The 20,524-nt window shown below is 36.7% G+C and overlaps 1 protein-coding gene across 4 annotated transcripts in view; it reads left to right on the forward strand.

Moving 5' to 3' along the window:
- The first annotated feature begins 9,269 nt into the window (after window positions 1-9,269).
- The window catches only part of Sap47 (Synapse-associated protein 47kD), a 299,408-nt gene continuing 288,153 nt past the window's right edge, over window positions 9,270-20,524 (forward strand). The window contains exon 1 of one of the 4 annotated variants that reach the window (XM_075290558.1): window positions 9,270-9,404. The gene's annotated coding sequence lies outside the window, so the exon portion shown is untranslated. Of the gene's footprint in view, window positions 9,474-9,558; window positions 9,581-20,524 lie in introns of those variants that run through there. The other 3 variants (XM_075290556.1, XM_075290555.1, XM_075290560.1) reach the window with 3 other exon arrangements.

A 20,524-nucleotide genomic window follows, 5' to 3' on the forward strand; every position in this document is an offset into this window, starting at 1 on the left:
GCCTCAACCGAATTATTTGCCAACCGAAAGCAGGAGGTTCCATCAACTATCAATGATATCTGTCAGCACAACCAACATTTGGCAGTTGTAACTGCATGGTAGTATGTTGGATCAATTTTGCATTGGTTGTCGCTATATCATATTAATTGTTTTGTTTGTTGGTGCAACCGACCTAACCAAATTCCAATATTAAATAAAAGGGCAGACTATATTGTGATTTTATTAATTTATTAAAATATTTACAATCATAATAAACTACGAAAATAAATACAAAAGGTGCTAACAACAAATGCTTTTGATCTACATATACGTGAGATCAATTTACATTACAATTTACAATATTTTGTAGGTAATGTTTGTTTACCAATGACAGATGGTTATTAGGTTGCAATTATGTGGTCAAACTACAGAACCTAATTCAATATATACTTGCCAGAAATTTCTTCCTTAATCCTCTAGATATAAATACAGATCGACTTAGACTCGTCATGTACTCGCTTGCCGTAAAAAGTATTTGTGTTTGTTGATGTATGAAGCCTGCAATTTTTATGGAAACTTTTGTAATATTCCTTTTTTATAAATCGGTGCGATGTTTACCTGAAGGCAACTTCTTTTCTATGGGATAAACTTTATTCAATGTATTGCGGACTATTATCAAGTAAATGCTGTTCCCCGTTTTGCAAATTTTGTAGCGTCATACCATTTACCATGTCGATGTTGATATAAATATTTATTTGTTGCAACAACTACCTTACGCCCGTCCAATAATTGAACTAAGATTCTATTAGTATACTAAACTTTTGGTTGTAACAACCATTTGTTGATTCCCATGATGTAGGTCTCTCTATGCTGGTGGTTAGCTCAACAATTTTATGCAGCATACAACCAAATTTATCGGCATTGGTTATTGTAACCAATTGAATGGTTATGGGAATTTCGTTTTGATCCTGTGAACTTTTTTATGGTCGTGTTGGATGTATAATGGGGAAAATAATCAAAACATTGTTCTTGTAACAAAAAATAAGTTACTGACATCATTTCCCCATTGTAATGATCGAATTGCAACCAACCATTTCTCTGGGTGTGCTTGTTTTTACAAAATAACATTTTATTTTTCCTTGGGCAATTGATCTGCTATTCCCTTGATCCTTTGTATAGTTTCGCAACAAAAATATGGTCCGTGTTTGATTTATAAACCCGCACAAACAGTTTCTAATAAATAAATTATTTCTTAATTCACATTGCAAATGGCGCCGTGCTATAAACGTCAGTTTTTCAACACGAAAAAACAAAGTATCACAAATGGAAAAAATTTCGCAAATTTTTCGCATTTTTTGGTTTTGTATGGAGTTTCAACGCGAAAACCGAACAGAGTACCGGCCTTAAAATTGTGAAAGGTATATTGGCGAACAATTTTTGGCTTTCCAAATGGAATAAAGTGATAGTTTTTCAAATATTTTTCCAGACACGCTGCCTCCATTGGGAATAAAAGCACTGGTTGATAGACGCTACAACATCCCTGCCAACATTTTTTGAATTTGGGGCGCTTCTGGGAATACCCACTACGTCGAAAACAGTCGTATACGGTATCCAAAACTCCTCGGTAAAGCGCCGTCACTATTGAGAAGTTGTACCACGCCAAGTTACTACAAAAAAGTATCGCATGAGTGCAATTATTAGGTGCCCTTCTGGATACATTTAGAAGGAAGCCAATAAGAGCCCCTCATCAGACAAAGTGCATTTTAAGATAGTTGTAAAAGAAACATTGTGGTCAAGTAAAACACGATTGTTTAGATGTTTATTAATTTTATTTAACATTTATAGATTCTCATAAATATAACATTTATACGACTATCACATCACATTTAACATATTTTTATGCATTAATAAAAGATTGATGTTGAGTTACAAGTTGCAAGTTACATGTTGTAGCGTCTGTCAGCCAGTGCTTTTATTTCCAATGGAGGCAGCGTGTCTGGAAAAATATTTGAAAAACTATCACTTTATTCCATTTGGAAAGTCAAAAATTGTTCACCAATATACCTTTCACAATTTTAAGCGAAATAACTATGCTTTCAGCACTTCATTATCATTTTTATTTAAATAAATTATAAGAAGCTAGTTGTGCTTGGTGTTTCACATATAAAATGGCTCTTGTAACAAAAATGATGGCAAAATACTTTCATGCGAATAGTGATGGCGATTGTTGCAGTGTATCTTAAGAGTCTGTGGTAGCGATGAGGATGAAATGGAACTTTGAAATGCTGGCAGGGATGTAACTTACAACTTGTAACGCAACATCAATCTTTTATTAATACATAAAAATATGTTAAATGTGTTGCGATAGTGGTATAAATCAAGGCATATTAAAGAGGTAAAGTCATGCAATCAGGTGACTAAAATCGACATTCATCTTGTCAAAGGCTTTGTTTACGTTTAGTAGGTTTGTTTACATTCTTTGTGTACATAAATATTACAATACAACAACACTACACATACACAAAATGTCAACTTAAGTGACCTGCCATTTTAGTTTGACTTTCTAAATATCATGGGGTGTACACACGTTTGCTCGTGACTTTACCTTTAACTAATATGCCTTGGGTATAAATGTTATATTTATAAGAATTTATAAATGTTTAATCAAACTAATAAACATCTAAACAATCGTGTTTTACTTTGACCACAATGATTCTTTTACAACTATAGGGCTGTTTTCTTTTAGCACTGGATACCCTAAGCCGTGGATGCCTAAAAGAAAACAGAGTACTCGTTTATCCAGGACATCTCCAAAAATATGCAACACTGTCATCAGCTGTTTAAAAACAATCACAGAAAAGAAGTGAAATCTTGCATTTTTAATGTTTGAAATGCTCCAATTAGTAATAAATATTTACTACTGCGATTATTTATGACACTATACCACTTTGAATTACATGTTTTTCCATAAATTAGTCACAATAAAGTGCTATTGTGAATCGATGAAGCGTCACTTTATCAAAACACAATCTGGCAAGATCGGCGCGACTTGCACTGATGAGATGTTCTGGATAGAACACCAGTGCAACGATGTTCTGGATAGCCCACACAAATGTTGTATCCAGTGCAAAAAGAAAACAGCACTTATCTTAAAATGCCCTTTTTCTGATTGTTTGAAGGGGCTCTTATTGGCGTCGTTCTAAATGTATTAAAAAAGGCACCTAATAATTGCACTCATGCGATACTTTTTTGTAGTAACTTGGCGTAGTACAAGTTCTCAATAGTGACGGCGCTTTTCTGACGAGTTTTGGATGTCGTATACGATTGTTTTCAATGTGGTGGGGATTCTCAGAAGCGCCGTCAGATTCAAAACAATGTTGGCAGGGTTATTTCACATACATAATTCACATTAAAATATACATATGTATGTGTCTGTGTATGTGGTTGCTGCTTGCTTTTACAAAATTAGCATTTTAGTATTCCTCCTTTGATCCTTTGTATATTTTCGAAACTAAAATATGATCCGTGTTTGCGTTATAAACCCACACAATTAGTTTTAATAAATAAATTATTTCTTAATTCACATTGCAAATTGCGCCATGCCATAAACGTCAGTTTTTCAACTCAAAAAAAAAAACAACGTACCACAAATGGAAAAATGTCGGCTAGTTTTTCTCAATTTTTGGTTTTGTATGGGATTTCGCAGCGGAAACCGAACATAGTACCGGCCTTTATTAGTCTCTTTCTGTTTGAGCACCATATATTCCTCATTTTTCTTTCTTAGCAACAGAAAACAGCCCTATTGTTGGTTTTGTTCTTTAAGCATTAGGGCTGTTTTCTTTTAGCACAATTAGTAACAAATATTTACTGCTGCGATTAATTATGACACTATACTACTTTGAATTACATGTTTTTCGATAAATTAGTCACAATAAAGTGCTATTGTGAATCGATGACGCGTCACTTTATCAAAACACAATCTGGCAAGATCGGCGCGACTTGTACTGATGAGATGTTCTGGATAGAACACCAGTGCAACGATGTACTGGATAGCCCATACAAATGTTGTATCCAGTGCAAAAAGAAAACAGCCCTATTGTTGTTTTTTATTTCAGCTTAAAACCATACATTGACTAAACTACAAGTGTAGCTTAACCAACAGAGGAAAAGAATGTTTGTCAAATTTATTTGGGCAAAGCCCTATAGACCGCAAGATGGATGGATGGACGCACGTTTCGGAATTACCACATTCCTCATCAGCATCCTCTACTTGCAGCGAAACTATCAACCAATTATCAGAATAAATTAAGGCAGTTCATTAAACCCAACAATGAACCACACTTGCTTGAAATTGTGTTGAAGTTTAGCATACTTCTTATGTTCTTTTAGGGAACTTTTTACGGTTGCCAGATTTTCCCAGTAGACACAAAAACAACCGATTACGGTCTTAGTGAAATTATATCGACATATCGTTGATTCAGTAGCTATCGATAACACTAGACTTTTTTATCTGATAAGAAGAAGAAAAAGTGACAACAAGGTGCGAAGTTATAAACAATTAAAATTAAGTAAATAAAACGAAGTGGAATACAAATAAGTTCTTGATTGTGTTAGTTATATTGTTAAGAATCGATATTGCGTATATTTTCGATTCTGGATAAATGTGGCTTCTATGTTGTCAAAGAAGAAAAACTGGAAAATTCTCGTTAAGAAAACGTATATGCCTACCTCCTCAACAACCACCCACCACTTCTACACCATTTCCAATAGGAAGAAATAACAAATAAATAATCCTTAGTGACGGAATTTATGGCATTTGGAAAGTACTATTCTCCAAGGAATTATCATTTGGTTAAATGTGGTTCATTTAGAGGAATTGATTTGAAGCCAAAGGTATTTAAATGCACCCAGCTCGCTGGTAATGGGACTTGTTATGGAGACTTAGACCGGTACTATGTTTGTGTTTATTTTTATTTCGTGGAACATGCATTTAGTAGTAGCCTTTTTAAGCTTACCAGGTATTCCTCATTTAATTGTTTTTTTAGTTCCTAGGTATTCTTTCACTTGATCGTCAAATTGTAGAGTAATTCAACTGTAGGAAGCTTTGAGTAATTTCTGCAAGTTTTCGGCGTAGCAGTGGAGATTTTAAAATGAAACAGTTTGTGTTTTAACCCCATTTGGCCAAATCCGAAAAACATACATATACTGGCTTTGCCTCAATCTGAGCCCATTTTGACCACATTCGGCACACTTTGCTATAAAGTTTATTGTTCTCTCTGTGCAAAATTTCGGAGCAACTGCAGTTTATGGGCCCCTCACCGATTTGCTTGAAATTAATATACGTTATGTAACTTCATATGCTGATTCTAACAAGGTAAAATTTTTGTCCCGGAAATACCCGGGTCTTGAGATATAGCCTTCCAAAGGGTCAGGGGTCGGGGTTTAAGACTTTCTCCTATGGACAGAGTCCAAAGTGGGCTAACGCAATCCCAAGGGGGGAAAAGTAGCCGGCCTTCGGCCGGGGTTTAAGACTTTCTCCTATGGACAGAGTCCAAAGGGTAAATATTTCAGTAATAATCTTTTTTTTTTGTTCCTACTCAGAATAAAAGCTCAATAACTTTGTTAAGAGTGGACCTATAAAGATATGTTATACATCAAACAAAAGGCCAGATTTTAGGCTTTCAAACTGCGTATAAATAAAACCTGGGTGTAATCGAAGACTTTTTGAGATATAACGAAAATAACAAAAAATTAGGGTAAACATTTCTTATTTTTATTTCTATCTCCCAAACTAAATTAAATCTCCCAAACTAAATTAAACTAAATTAAAAGTGCGTAAAATAAGCTTTCATATGACACGAAGTTTGTTTAGATTGGACCAAAAACAAAGGAGATATATCCAGTTTTTATTGACCCTTTGGAGGGCTATATCTCAAGACCCGGGTATTTCCGGGACAAAAATTGTACCTTGTTAGAATCAGCACACTAAGTTACATAACATATATTAATTTCAAGCAAATCGGTGAGGGGCCCCTAAACTGCAGTTTAGTTTGTGGTCCTAAAATACCTCTAGATTTCAAATTCCAGTTAAATCGAATTGAAAATAGGGTTTCTTGAAACCCAAGAAGTAAACTCGGTACCAAAACACAGACCGATACTCCCATTTTCGACTCACCTATGTGTGTTATAAAATACCTCTAGATTTCCAATTTCAGGGAAATCGGATAGAAACTGTGGTTTCTAGAAGCTGAAGAAGTAAAATCGGGGGATCGGTCTATATGGGGCTACACCCAAACATGGACCGATACACCCCATTTCCGGCTCACATATCTGTGGTCATCAAATACCTCTAGGTTTCCAATTTCAGGGGAAAAGGATAGAAACTATGGTTTCTAGAAGCTGAAGAAGTAAAATCGGGGGATCGGTCTATATGGGGGCTACACCAAAACATGGGCCGATACACACTATTATCAGCAAACCTATTTGTGGTCCTAAAATACCTCTAGATTTCAAATTCCAGTTAAATCGAATTGAAAATAGGGTTTCTTGAAACCCAAGAAGTAAACTCGGTACCAAAACACAGACCGATACTCCCATTTTCGACTCACCTATGGTGTTATAAAATACCTCTAGATTTCTAATTTCAGGGTAATCGGATAGAAACTGTGGTTTCTAGAAGCTGAAGAAGTACAATCGGGGGATCGGTCTACATGGGTCTACACCCAAACATGGACCGATACACCCCATTTCCGGCTCACATATCTCTGGTCATCAAATACCTCTAGATTTCCAATTTCAGGGAAATCAGATAGAAAATATGGTTTGTAGAAGCTGAAGAAGTAAAATCGGGGGATCGGTCTAAATGGGAGCTACACCAAAATAAGGACCGATAAATACTATTATCGGCAAACCCATTTGTGGTCCTAAACCTCTCGATTTCCTATTTCAATCTGCTAAAAACAACGATTTCTAGAAGCCCAAGACACCAAATCAGGGGTGTCGTTTTACAATTTCTCCCTGATCAAGAATATATATACTTTATATAGTTGAAAATCGATATTTTGATGTGTTACAAACGGAATGACAAACTTATTATACCCCCATCAAGAGTCTATGGTGGTGGGTATAAAAATCGAGATGCTATCGGACTTCACTTCAATTTGTATTTGAACTTCTTATCAAAGAGAACTATTTTGTCAAAATCTTTAATTTGTATGTTTTAGGTTTAAGAACATATGGCCAAACCAAAATTTTGCTATTTTTATGTTAGCCTGGTATCAACGCAGGCTGTTTTTTGTCCAAATCAATTACTTTACATATTTTTACAATTTTAATGCGAGCTAATTGGACATGAATAAATGCCTCTTTAGTTTTTAATCGTTTAATATAGAGTAGTCTATTAACCCTTTAATGTCAACTTAAGTGACCTGCCATTTTAGTTTGACTTTCTAAATATCATGGGGTGTACACACGTTTGCTCGTGACTTTACCTTTAACTAATATGCCTTGGGTATAAATGTTATATTTATAAGAATTTATAAATGTTTAATCAAACTAATAAACATCTAAACAATCGTGTTTTACTTTGACCACAATGATTCTTTTACAACTATAGGGCTGTTTTCTTTTAGCACTGGATACCCTAAGCCGTGGATGCCTAAAAGAAAACAGAGTACTCGTTTATCCAGGACATCTCCAAAAATATGCAACACTGTCATCAGCTGTTTAAAAACAATCACAGAAAAGAAGTGAAATCTTGCATTTTTAATGTTTGAAATGCTCCAATTAGTAATAAATATTTACTACTGCGATTATTTATGACACTATACCACTTTGAATTACATGTTTTTCCATAAATTAGTCACAATAAAGTGCTATTGTGAATCGATGAAGCGTCACTTTATCAAAACACAATCTGGCAAGATCGGCGCGACTTGCACTGATGAGATGTTCTGGATAGAACACCAGTGCAACGATGTTCTGGATAGCCCACACAAATGTTGTATCCAGTGCAAAAAGAAAACAGCACTTATCTTAAAATGCCCTTTTTCTGATTGTTTGAAGGGGCTCTTATTGGCGTCGTTCTAAATGTATTAAAAAAGGCACCTAATAATTGCACTCATGCGATACTTTTTTGTAGTAACTTGGCGTAGTACAAGTTCTCAATAGTGACGGCGCTTTTCTGACGAGTTTTGGATGTCGTATACGATTGTTTTCAATGTGGTGGGGATTCTCAGAAGCGCCGTCAGATTCAAAACAATGTTGGCAGGGTTATTTCACATACATAATTCACATTAAAATATACATATGTATGTGTCTGTGTATGTGGTTGCTGCTTGCTTTTACAAAATTAGCATTTTAGTATTCCTCCTTTGATCCTTTGTATATTTTCGAAACTAAAATATGATCCGTGTTTGCGTTATAAACCCACACAATTAGTTTTAATAAATAAATTATTTCTTAATTCACATTGCAAATTGCGCCATGCCATAAACGTCAGTTTTTCAACTCAAAAAAAAAAACAACGTACCACAAATGGAAAAATGTCGGCTAGTTTTTCTCAATTTTTGGTTTTGTATGGGATTTCGCAGCGGAAACCGAACATAGTACCGGCCTTTATTAGTCTCTTTCTGTTTGAGCACCATATATTCCTCATTTTTCTTTCTTAGCAACAGAAAACAGCCCTATTGTTGGTTTTGTTCTTTAAGCATTAGGGCTGTTTTCTTTTAGCACAATTAGTAACAAATATTTACTGCTGCGATTAATTATGACACTATACTACTTTGAATTACATGTTTTTCGATAAATTAGTCACAATAAAGTGCTATTGTGAATCGATGACGCGTCACTTTATCAAAACACAATCTGGCAAGATCGGCGCGACTTGTACTGATGAGATGTTCTGGATAGAACACCAGTGCAACGATGTACTGGATAGCCCATACAAATGTTGTATCCAGTGCAAAAAGAAAACAGCCCTATTGTTGTTTTTTATTTCAGCTTAAAACCATACATTGACTAAACTACAAGTGTAGCTTAACCAACAGAGGAAAAGAATGTTTGTCAAATTTATTTGGGCAAAGCCCTATAGACCGCAAGATGGATGGATGGACGCACGTTTCGGAATTACCACATTCCTCATCAGCATCCTCTACTTGCAGCGAAACTATCAACCAATTATCAGAATAAATTAAGGCAGTTCATTAAACCCAACAATGAACCACACTTGCTTGAAATTGTGTTGAAGTTTAGCATACTTCTTATGTTCTTTTAGGGAACTTTTTACGGTTGCCAGATTTTCCCAGTAGACACAAAAACAACCGATTACGGTCTTAGTGAAATTATATCGACATATCGTTGATTCAGTAGCTATCGATAACACTAGACTTTTTTATCTGATAAGAAGAAGAAAAAGTGACAACAAGGTGCGAAGTTATAAACAATTAAAATTAAGTAAATAAAACGAAGTGGAATACAAATAAGTTCTTGATTGTGTTAGTTATATTGTTAAGAATCGATATTGCGTATATTTTCGATTCTGGATAAATGTGGCTTCTATGTTGTCAAAGAAGAAAAACTGGAAAATTCTCGTTAAGAAAACGTATATGCCTACCTCCTCAACAACCACCCACCACTTCTACACCATTTCCAATAGGAAGAAATAACAAATAAATAATCCTTAGTGACGGAATTTATGGCATTTGGAAAGTACTATTCTCCAAGGAATTATCATTTGGTTAAATGTGGTTCATTTAGAGGAATTGATTTGAAGCCAAAGGTATTTAAATGCACCCAGCTCGCTGGTAATGGGACTTGTTATGGAGACTTAGACCGGTACTATGTTTGTGTTTATTTTTATTTCGTGGAACATGCATTTAGTAGTAGCCTTTTTAAGCTTACCAGGTATTCCTCATTTAATTGTTTTTTTAGTTCCTAGGTATTCTTTCACTTGATCGTCAAATTGTAGAGTAATTCAACTGTAGGAAGCTTTGAGTAATTTCTGCAAGTTTTCGGCGTAGCAGTGGAGATTTTAAAATGAAACAGTTTGTGTTTTAACCCCATTTGGCCAAATCCGAAAAACATACATATACTGGCTTTGCCTCAATCTGAGCCCATTTTGACCACATTCGGCACACTTTGCTATAAAGTTTATTGTTCTCTCTGTGCAAAATTTCGGAGCAACTGCAGTTTATGGGCCCCTCACCGATTTGCTTGAAATTAATATACGTTATGTAACTTCATATGCTGATTCTAACAAGGTAAAATTTTTGTCCCGGAAATACCCGGGTCTTGAGATATAGCCTTCCAAAGGGTCAGGGGTCGGGGTTTAAGACTTTCTCCTATGGACAGAGTCCAAAGTGGGCTAACGCAATCCCAAGGGGGGAAAAGTAGCCGGCCTTCGGCCGGGGTTTAAGACTTTCTCCTATGGACAGAGTCCAAAGGGTAAATATTTCAGTAATAATCTTTTTTTTTTGTTCCTACTCAGAATAAAAGCTCAATAACTTTGTTAAGAGTGGACCTATAAAGATATGTTATACATCAAACAAAAGGCCAGATTTTAGGCTTTCAAACTGCGTATAAATAAAACCTGGGTGTAATCGAAGACTTTTTGAGATATAACGAAAATAACAAAAAATTAGGGTAAACATTTCTTATTTTTATTTCTATCTCCCAAACTAAATTAAATCTCCCAAACTAAATTAAACTAAATTAAAAGTGCGTAAAATAAGCTTTCATATGACACGAAGTTTGTTTAGATTGGACCAAAAACAAAGGAGATATATCCAGTTTTTATTGACCCTTTGGAGGGCTATATCTCAAGACCCGGGTATTTCCGGGACAAAAATTGTACCTTGTTAGAATCAGCACACTAAGTTACATAACATATATTAATTTCAAGCAAATCGGTGAGGGGCCCCTAAACTGCAGTTTAGTTTGTGGTCCTAAAATACCTCTAGATTTCAAATTCCAGTTAAATCGAATTGAAAATAGGGTTTCTTGAAACCCAAGAAGTAAACTCGGTACCAAAACACAGACCGATACTCCCATTTTCGACTCACCTATGTGTGTTATAAAATACCTCTAGATTTCCAATTTCAGGGAAATCGGATAGAAACTGTGGTTTCTAGAAGCTGAAGAAGTAAAATCGGGGGATCGGTCTATATGGGGCTACACCCAAACATGGACCGATACACCCCATTTCCGGCTCACATATCTGTGGTCATCAAATACCTCTAGGTTTCCAATTTCAGGGGAAAAGGATAGAAACTATGGTTTCTAGAAGCTGAAGAAGTAAAATCGGGGGATCGGTCTATATGGGGGCTACACCAAAACATGGGCCGATACACACTATTATCAGCAAACCTATTTGTGGTCCTAAAATACCTCTAGATTTCAAATTCCAGTTAAATCGAATTGAAAATAGGGTTTCTTGAAACCCAAGAAGTAAACTCGGTACCAAAACACAGACCGATACTCCCATTTTCGACTCACCTATGGTGTTATAAAATACCTCTAGATTTCTAATTTCAGGGTAATCGGATAGAAACTGTGGTTTCTAGAAGCTGAAGAAGTACAATCGGGGGATCGGTCTACATGGGTCTACACCCAAACATGGACCGATACACCCCATTTCCGGCTCACATATCTCTGGTCATCAAATACCTCTAGATTTCCAATTTCAGGGAAATCAGATAGAAAATATGGTTTGTAGAAGCTGAAGAAGTAAAATCGGGGGATCGGTCTAAATGGGAGCTACACCAAAATAAGGACCGATAAATACTATTATCGGCAAACCCATTTGTGGTCCTAAACCTCTCGATTTCCTATTTCAATCTGCTAAAAACAACGATTTCTAGAAGCCCAAGACACCAAATCAGGGGTGTCGTTTTACAATTTCTCCCTGATCAAGAATATATATACTTTATATAGTTGAAAATCGATATTTTGATGTGTTACAAACGGAATGACAAACTTATTATACCCCCATCAAGAGTCTATGGTGGTGGGTATAAAAATCGAGATGCTATCGGACTTCACTTCAATTTGTATTTGAACTTCTTATCAAAGAGAACTATTTTGTCAAAATCTTTAATTTGTATGTTTTAGGTTTAAGAACATATGGCCAAACCAAAATTTTGCTATTTTTATGTTAGCCTGGTATCAACGCAGGCTGTTTTTTGTCCAAATCAATTACTTTACATATTTTTACAATTTTAATGCGAGCTAATTGGACATGAATAAATGCCTCTTTAGTTTTTAATCGTTTAATATAGAGTAGTCTATTAACCCTTTAATGCGAACTGTATCCTTTAAGATACAACTAGAAGAAAAATCTTACGTCATAAAAATTTTGACAGAATTCTATGAAAACAAATTTGTTGCATTTAAAACATCATAACGCAGTTTTAAAACATATATTTTCCGGAAAATCTATGGTACTTCTATGTAGGTTAGGTTAGGTTAGGTGGCAGCCCGATGTATCAGGCTCACTTAGACTATTCAGTCCATTGTGATACCACATTGGCTCGGCTTTCCACATTGCAGTGAAACCACTTAGAGAAGCATTGAAACCCTCAGAAATGTCACCAGCATTATTGAGGTGGGTAATCCACCGCTGAAAAACTTTTTGGTGTTCGGTCGAAGCAGGAATCGAACCCACGACCTTATGTATACAAGGCGGGCATGCTAACCATTGCACCACGGTGGCTCCCTTCTATGTAGTCTGAAACTCCAACTCCAGCATTTCTTATTAGCCTCGACGTCAGATAACACTTCTGATATCGGCTATAACGGGTCGCTGCCTGATAGGAGAATTTGCAAAAACTATTGGTGCGAAGTATAATGACTACAGTATGAGCTGTCATGATGCGGAGGAAAAGGAATCAATTAAACACCTCTTGTGTGAGTGTCCTGAATTTTGTGTAAGGCGTAAGCGAATTTTAGGGGCATATAGCTTTAGATTACTAGCGGACCTGAAAAACGATAAGCTAAGCAGTCTGTTAATGTTTTCGGAACAATCTGGTTGGTTCAACAAAAGAAAATAATAGAGAAGGTTTAGTGGTTAAAACTAGAAGTGCCCATATGTACTTTTAGTTAAATGTGGTATAACAATTGACTGTATAGTCTAAGTGAGTCTGAAACTTAATCGGGCTGCCACTTTAACCTAACCCTAGCCTCAACTCCGACTCCGGAGTCGACACCAGGTGGTGTCCCTAAATCCAATTTTAGCAGTATTCCAATTGTAATTTTAAGAAGTAGTGTTCCAAAAATAGACCGATATAAGTATTCTATTTTGCCATATGTGTTTATATGTCCAAAAGAATTCTAATTTTAATTTTTGATACGACTCGACGACAAATCTCAGCATTTTAGAAATGTAAATGTCAGGCCAACAAATTAAAATACGACTCAAGACTATATAGAGACCACATCCAAATATGGGTAGATAACAACAATATCCAGAATATGAATTTATAAACACACAAAATTTCAAAAAATAATTAGGCTTCCAGATGTTTAAGAAGTAAAATCCTGGCATTGGTCTATATAGGCATTTTATAAAAAATAAATCTATATAAAATAAAGAAAAAATACACAAAAATCCAAATGTCGGGCTAATCAGATAGAAAGATTAGATGTTAAAAAATGTAATGTGTCGGATATGTAAAACAAACATAAACTGCCATAAATGAGGACGGGCGGAATTTGAAATAATCGCTACCATACAACAGATGACAGGAATAGCTGGACAGTAAAGGTCTGCACAAGTATGCTTGAAAGCGATTTCAAATGGCTTGGATTTTTATAGAACATGCAGAACATCAGCGCTTCGCTAAACAAACCGAACAAATACCTCGTTCGTTTATTGATGCTTGCAACCTTAATGCTTGGTTTCGAATAGAACCATCAAAACATCGTTCGTTTGCAACGAAGTATACGTAGGCTATGTTCTGATATTTATTTTATTTGAAGTTCTATTCATGTTTCACAAAATTTTGAAATTTCAAATATGCTTGTGCAGACCTTTACTGGACAGTTACGAATATTGTTTCTATAGAAGTAAAATGGTATAACATCGATTTATAAATGGTCTATAAGTTATGGAAATTAGAGGCCATTAATTTAATGTAAAAATTTCGAGTGACATTGATGAAACAAACGTTCTCCCAAAAAGACCGCCTCAGATGGCACATTGGCAGAGGTTTAATTTAAAATTACAGCTTCCAAGGACATCGGGTGTATATGAAGATTTCTCAAGTAATTATCTCCATATACAAAATCTGGCACGACGGGAAATTTCCGCATTTATTTATGGATCTCAAATAACTCAAAATTTCTGACAAATCTTATGAAAATTGTAGACTGGGAAAATTTTCTTAAAATAAATCAGAGATGGGTTTCTATGTAGGTGCTATATCACAAAATTGTTCGGTATGACCCATCTTCGAACTCAACATGCCTGCCAAAAATTCAGAACGTGGGGTTCTACTGCTATATTGCCTTAAAATTGTACCTTTACCAAGAGTATATATAGGGTTAAAAATCTATAGTATAATATGTTAAAAATGGACTATACAATTGATCAATTCAGCCCATATTCTAGTAAAACCTACTTATTACACCGTGAAGTTTCATCCATATAAATACACTTTGAAAGGCCTAAAATTCAGTACTTCGTTTTGCGTTGTTCGTAGAGTTGGTAGTTCCGGAGCGAACTAGCTCTTTGGAACTATTCCGTGGCTGGAACTAAATGAACTGGATCCGATACCTTTACTCTTTCAGCTCCTCAGTTACTTATATTCAATTCATTGTTTACTCATTTCATTTCTTTCGCTCCTTAAGACAACAGCTCTCACTTAAATTAAAGTTGCCAGATCGCCCAACACTAGTTGTTCGATTAAAAACTCCAATCGAATCTAATTTGTCGAAATATTTCTTTTGTTACAAAGTTTTGAAGAGTTTTTCAAATTTTGTTTCGCCGGAGTCGAGTAAAATTTATACGACTCCGGCTCCGACTCCAGGAAAATCTTCAGACTCCGGCTCCACAGCCCTGGTAAAAATATCGCTATTCCCTATTCTCTACTAAAATCAAGTTGTTTGTTTGTAAACAAAAACTGAGTTTAATATACAACGACTCTTTTTGCAAAACAACAATAAAAAAAAAAATAAATAAATAAAACAAGTATATACGGCCGCAAGTTCGGCCAGGCCGAATCTTATGTACCCACCACCATGGATTGCGTAGAAACTTCTACGAAAGACTGTCATCCACAATCGAATTACTTGGGTTGTGGTATCTTAAAACTTCTTATTCCTTCATGGTTGTTGGATACCATATACTAACATCACGTACCAAATTTCAACCGAATGGGAAGAATTTTGCTCTTCCAAGGGGCTCTGGAGGTAAATCTGGGGATCGGTTTATATGGGGCCTATATATAATTATGGACCGATGTGGACCAATTTTTGCATGGTTGTTCGAGACCATATACCAACACAATGTACCAAATTTCAGCCGGATCGGATGAAATTTGCTTCTCTTAGAGGCCTCGCAAGCAAAATCGGGGGATCGGTTTATATGGGGGCTATATATAATTATGGACCGATGTGGACCAATTTTTGCATGGTTCTTAGAGACCATATACTGACACCATGTACCAAATTTCAGCCGGATCGGATGAAATTTGCTTCTCTTAGGGGCCTCGCAAGCAAAATCGGGGGATCGGTTTATATGGGGGCTATATATAATTATGGACCGATGTGGACCAATTTCTGCATGGTTGTTAGAGACCATATACTAACACCATGTACCAAATTTCAGCCGGATCGGATGAAATTTGCTTCTCTTAGGGGCCTCGCAAGCCAAATCGGGGGATCGGTTTATATGGGGGCTATATATAATTATGGACCGATGTGGACCAATTTTTGCATGGTTGTTAGAGACCATATACTAACACCATGTACCAAATTTCAGCCGGATCGGATGAAATTTGCTTCTCTTATAGGCCTCGCAAGCCAAATTTTGGGGTCCGTTTATATGGGGGCTATACGTAAAAGTGGACCGATATGGCCCATTTGCAATACCATCCGACCTACATCAATAACAACTACTTGTGCCAAGTTTCAAGTCGATAGCTTGTTTCGTTCGGAAGTTAGCGTGATTTCAACAGACGGACGGACGGACATGCTCAGATCGACTCAGAATTTCACCACGACCCAGAATATATATACTTTATGGGGTCTTAGAGCAATATTTCGATGTGTTACAAACGGAATGACAAAGTTAATATACCCCCCATCCTATGGTGGTGGGTATAAAAATGTGCCATGCAGATGTTCTTTTTTTGCCATTTTGCATATTATATATATTTTTCGGAGGTATCGGGTTTCTTGTGCATTTAAGTGCTCAAAATTATACCGATATGAACCATTTTTAGCATGGTAAATAGAGTGCCAAATTTCAACCGGATCGACTGTAATTTGCTCTTCCAAGAGGCTTCAGAGGTCAAATCTGGGGATCGGTTTACAAAGCGGCTTATACTAAAATCACATACTGAAATATACTTATAACACGTACCATCTTACCATCCCAAATACAATTTATCTCCAAAATTTAAGCACGGTCGCTTAAATTTTGTCCACCTTTGAGAGGTGACCAGGTATAAGAGGTTACTTTTAATGTGTCAATATAGAAAACGTCCCTGTATAACTGTCCATGTTTGAGAGGTTTCCGGTGTCCATGTTTTAGAGGTTTCACTGTATATATATCGCCCGATTTTCCAATAACCTTTTTGACTATAATGCCCTCATTTATTAACCGAACTTACTCAAATTAAGCGCAAGAAAAATACGACTTTTTGTAAGGGGGTTTTCTCGTCGGCTAAGGTAAGTCCAGTCGCCTCCAGGGTCTCCGTAAGGACCCACTAAACCTTCCGGAATAATAACACAATTGTTTACCTCTTTCGAGTTAAATATTAATTAATTCGGTTTTATTGATAAAAATTATTTTACAATATACTTGTGTGATATTTGACAATCTCCCTAATATGATTGGAATCTTATGGGAGCAGGCATTCGGGATGTCGTCATTAGCGTAGCGAGACAATTTTCCTAGGGCGGGCTATAGCCCCCCTAGCTAAAATTTAATAGACTGAGCTTTTAGGTTAAATTAATGTTTTATTTTATAAAAATGAATAAAAAAGTAGACATCAATATAACTAGACAATTAATATTTAATAAAGCAACTAAAAGTAGTTCCACACTTTTTCGCAGCAAAATATTTGGGAGTTGTTCTACAGGCACAACTTTAAAAGATCTTTCAAAAATGTCCTCACAAAGAAGTTAATAATAGAAACTTACTGTGTAGTTAAAATACACAGGAATTTTTTTAATTCAGTATTTTATAGCTCGTTTTTTTCATATTTTAATCAGAATTTTTTTTCAAATAAGTTAAAAAGAATTATTTTATTAATTCTTTTTAACCTATTTGAAAAAAAAACAACAATTTTGCCCCATTGTGCGTCGGCTCGTAGAGCTTCGGTAATTGATTGGTATTCGGTTCGTAGTCAATCGGTAGTGGAGGAGAATATCGGTTCGTCTATGCTGCGTAGTTGATGATTCGTTGACACCCGGAGGCTATTGAATACGTTGAAATGTGGACGCATGGTCGTTGTTGAGTAGTTCGGCTCGTTGGCGATTGGGAAGTTCGGCATTCGTCCATTTGTAGTTGATCGGGAACTTGCTTGTTTGTCGATGTGTAACTGATCGGGTGATGAGATCTTCAGCTTTCAGACGGTTGCTAGTGTTGCTGCAGTTGATTGTTGTAGAGATGGTGTGACAGTCACGGGTCGGTAATCGGTAAAGGTCGGTTTAGTAATGTTGACGACTGCCATGTAAACTACTATTGCGTCTAATCCAGAGCGAACAGTAGGCCCGAAGGTCTCTGTGAGGGAACAGTAGGCCCGAAGGTCTCTGTGGTGGAACAGTAGGCCCGAAGGTCTCTGTGATGGAACAGTAAACCCGAAGGTCTCTATGATGAAACAATAGGCACGAAGGTTTCTGTGGTGTAACAGTAGGCCCGAAGGTCTCTGTGGTGGAACAGTAGGCCCGAAGGTCTCTGTGGTGGAACAGTAAACCCGAAGGTCTCTGTGGGTGAACATTAGGCCCGAAGGTCTCTGTGGTGGAACAGTATGCCCGAAGGTCTCTGTGGTGGAACAGTAAACCCGAAGGTCTCTGTGAGGGAACAGTAGGCCCTAAGGTCTGTGTGGTGTAACAGTAGGCCCTAAGGTCTCTGTGGTGTAACAGTAGGCCCTAAGATCTCTGTGGTGGAACGGTAGGCCCGAAGGTCTCTGTGGTGGAACAGTAGGTTCGAAGGTCTCTGTGGTGGAACAGTAGGTCCGAAGGTCTTCATGGCGGAACAGTAGGCCCTAAGGTCTCTGTGGTGTAACAGTAGGCCCGAAGGTCTTGTGGTAGAACAGTAAACCCGAAGGTCTCTGTGGTGTAACAGTAGGCCCTAAGATCTTTGTGGTGTAACCAGGGATTCGGAGCGGAGCGGAGCGTGGAGCGGAGCGTGGAGCGGAGCGGAGCAAGCCCTTTTTTTGCCGGAGCGGTAGCGGCATTTCTAAAATCCGGAGCGGAGCGGGAGCGGAGCGGTTTCCAAATGAAAAACCGCTCCGCTCCGAATAAAATATTACTTGAATGAAATGTGTAACTTTGAAATTACACTGTGTAGGTAATTTCAAATTTAGCTAGTACTTAGCGTAGTGTGAGTAAACGTTTAAAATGTACGATATGTATTTTTGTACGTACGTACATTGGGGAAAACACAACGTGTTTTTTAGTAATTGGTTTCAAAAACGGCAAATGTCAAAATATATCTCTAGTATGTGTTGTAAAAGTAACAACAGTACTTTCGATCAATTTCATCCCGTATTACTACAAAGATGTTTGTAATGAACGTCAAATAAATGCAATTAAACGATCTTATTTATATTTAATTTTTTAGTTTTCTACACTGAAAAAAATATTGTCGTGAAGTCAAAGATTCCATGTCCTTAGAATAAGAATGCAAATTTTGCTTAACATGGAAGACGCATTTCTCTAAAATAAAGTTTTTTATACCCATCACCATAGAATGGTGACGGGGGTATAATAAGTTTGTCATTCCGTTTGTAACACATCGAAATATCGATTTCAGACTATATAAAGTATATATATTCTTGATCAGGGAGAAATTCTAAGACGATATAACGATGTCCGTCTGTCCGTCTGTCTGTTGTAATCACGCTACAGTCTTCAATAATGAAGCAATCGTGCTGAAATTTTGCACAACCTCGTCTTTTGTCTGCAGGCAGGTCAAGTTCGAAGATGGGTTATATCGGTCCAGGTTTTGATATAGTCCCCATATAAACCGACCTCCCGATTTGTGGTCTTGGCCTTATAGAAATCGTATTTTTTATCCAATTTGCCTGAAATTTGAATCTGGAGGTATTTTATGACCGTAAAGAGGTGTGCCAAAAATGGTGAGTATCGGTCCATGTTTTGGTATAGCCCCCATATAGACCGATCTCCCGATTTTATTTCTTGGGCTTATAGAAACCGCAGTTTTTATTCAATTTACCTGAAATTGGAAATCTAGAGGTATTGTAGGACCACAAATACGTGTGCCAAAAATTGTATGTATCGGTCCATATTTTGGTATAGCCCCCATATAGACCGATCTCCCGATTTTACTTCTTGGGCTTATAGAAACCGCAGTTTTTATTCAATTTACCTGAAATTGGAAATCTAGAGGTATTGTAGGACCACAAATACGTGTGCCAAAAATGGTGAGTATCGGTCTATGTTTTGGTATGGTCCCCATATAAAACGACCTCCCGATTTGGGGTCTTGGGCTTATAGAAAGCGTATTTTTTATCCAATTTGTCTGAAATTGGAAATCTAGGGGTATTTTCGGACCATAAAGAGGTGTGCTGAAAATGGTGAGTATCGGTCCATATTTTGGTATAGCCCCCATATAGACCGATTTCCCGATTTTACTTCTTGGGCTTCTAGAATCCGAAGTTTTTATCCTATTTGCCTGAAATTGGAAATCTAGAGGTATTTTCGGGTCATAAAGAGGTGTGCCGAAAACGGCGAGTAGCGGTCCATGTTTTAGTATAGCCCCCATAAGAACGATCTCCCGATTTAACTCCTTGGGTTTCTAGAAACCGTAATTTTTATCTGATTTGCCTGAAATTGTAAATATTCTGGTATTTTAGGCTCGGTCCATTTGGTAATGCCTCCATATAGACCGACTTCACTTGAATTGCTTGAAACTCAATGTAAAATTTCCAGATTTTACTTCTACATATTTAAGATTTCAAATCAAGACGTTATTTTATAATTTTCTTGCACACTTACAAGAGATGTTAATGATTCCTCTAAAACTCAAACAAAAGTGGTTCTTATAAATCCAGAATCTGATATAGTCCTCATAGGTGAAATCTTTAAATTTATCTTCGGGAAGTGTCCTCAAGTCCTCAAGCCCTCCTAAAATTTCAAA

Source organism: Haematobia irritans, chromosome 1, assembly GCF_050003625.1.
Source record: "Haematobia irritans isolate KBUSLIRL chromosome 1, ASM5000362v1, whole genome shotgun sequence".
In the NCBI taxonomy this organism is placed as follows: Eukaryota; Metazoa; Arthropoda; class Insecta; order Diptera; family Muscidae; genus Haematobia; species Haematobia irritans.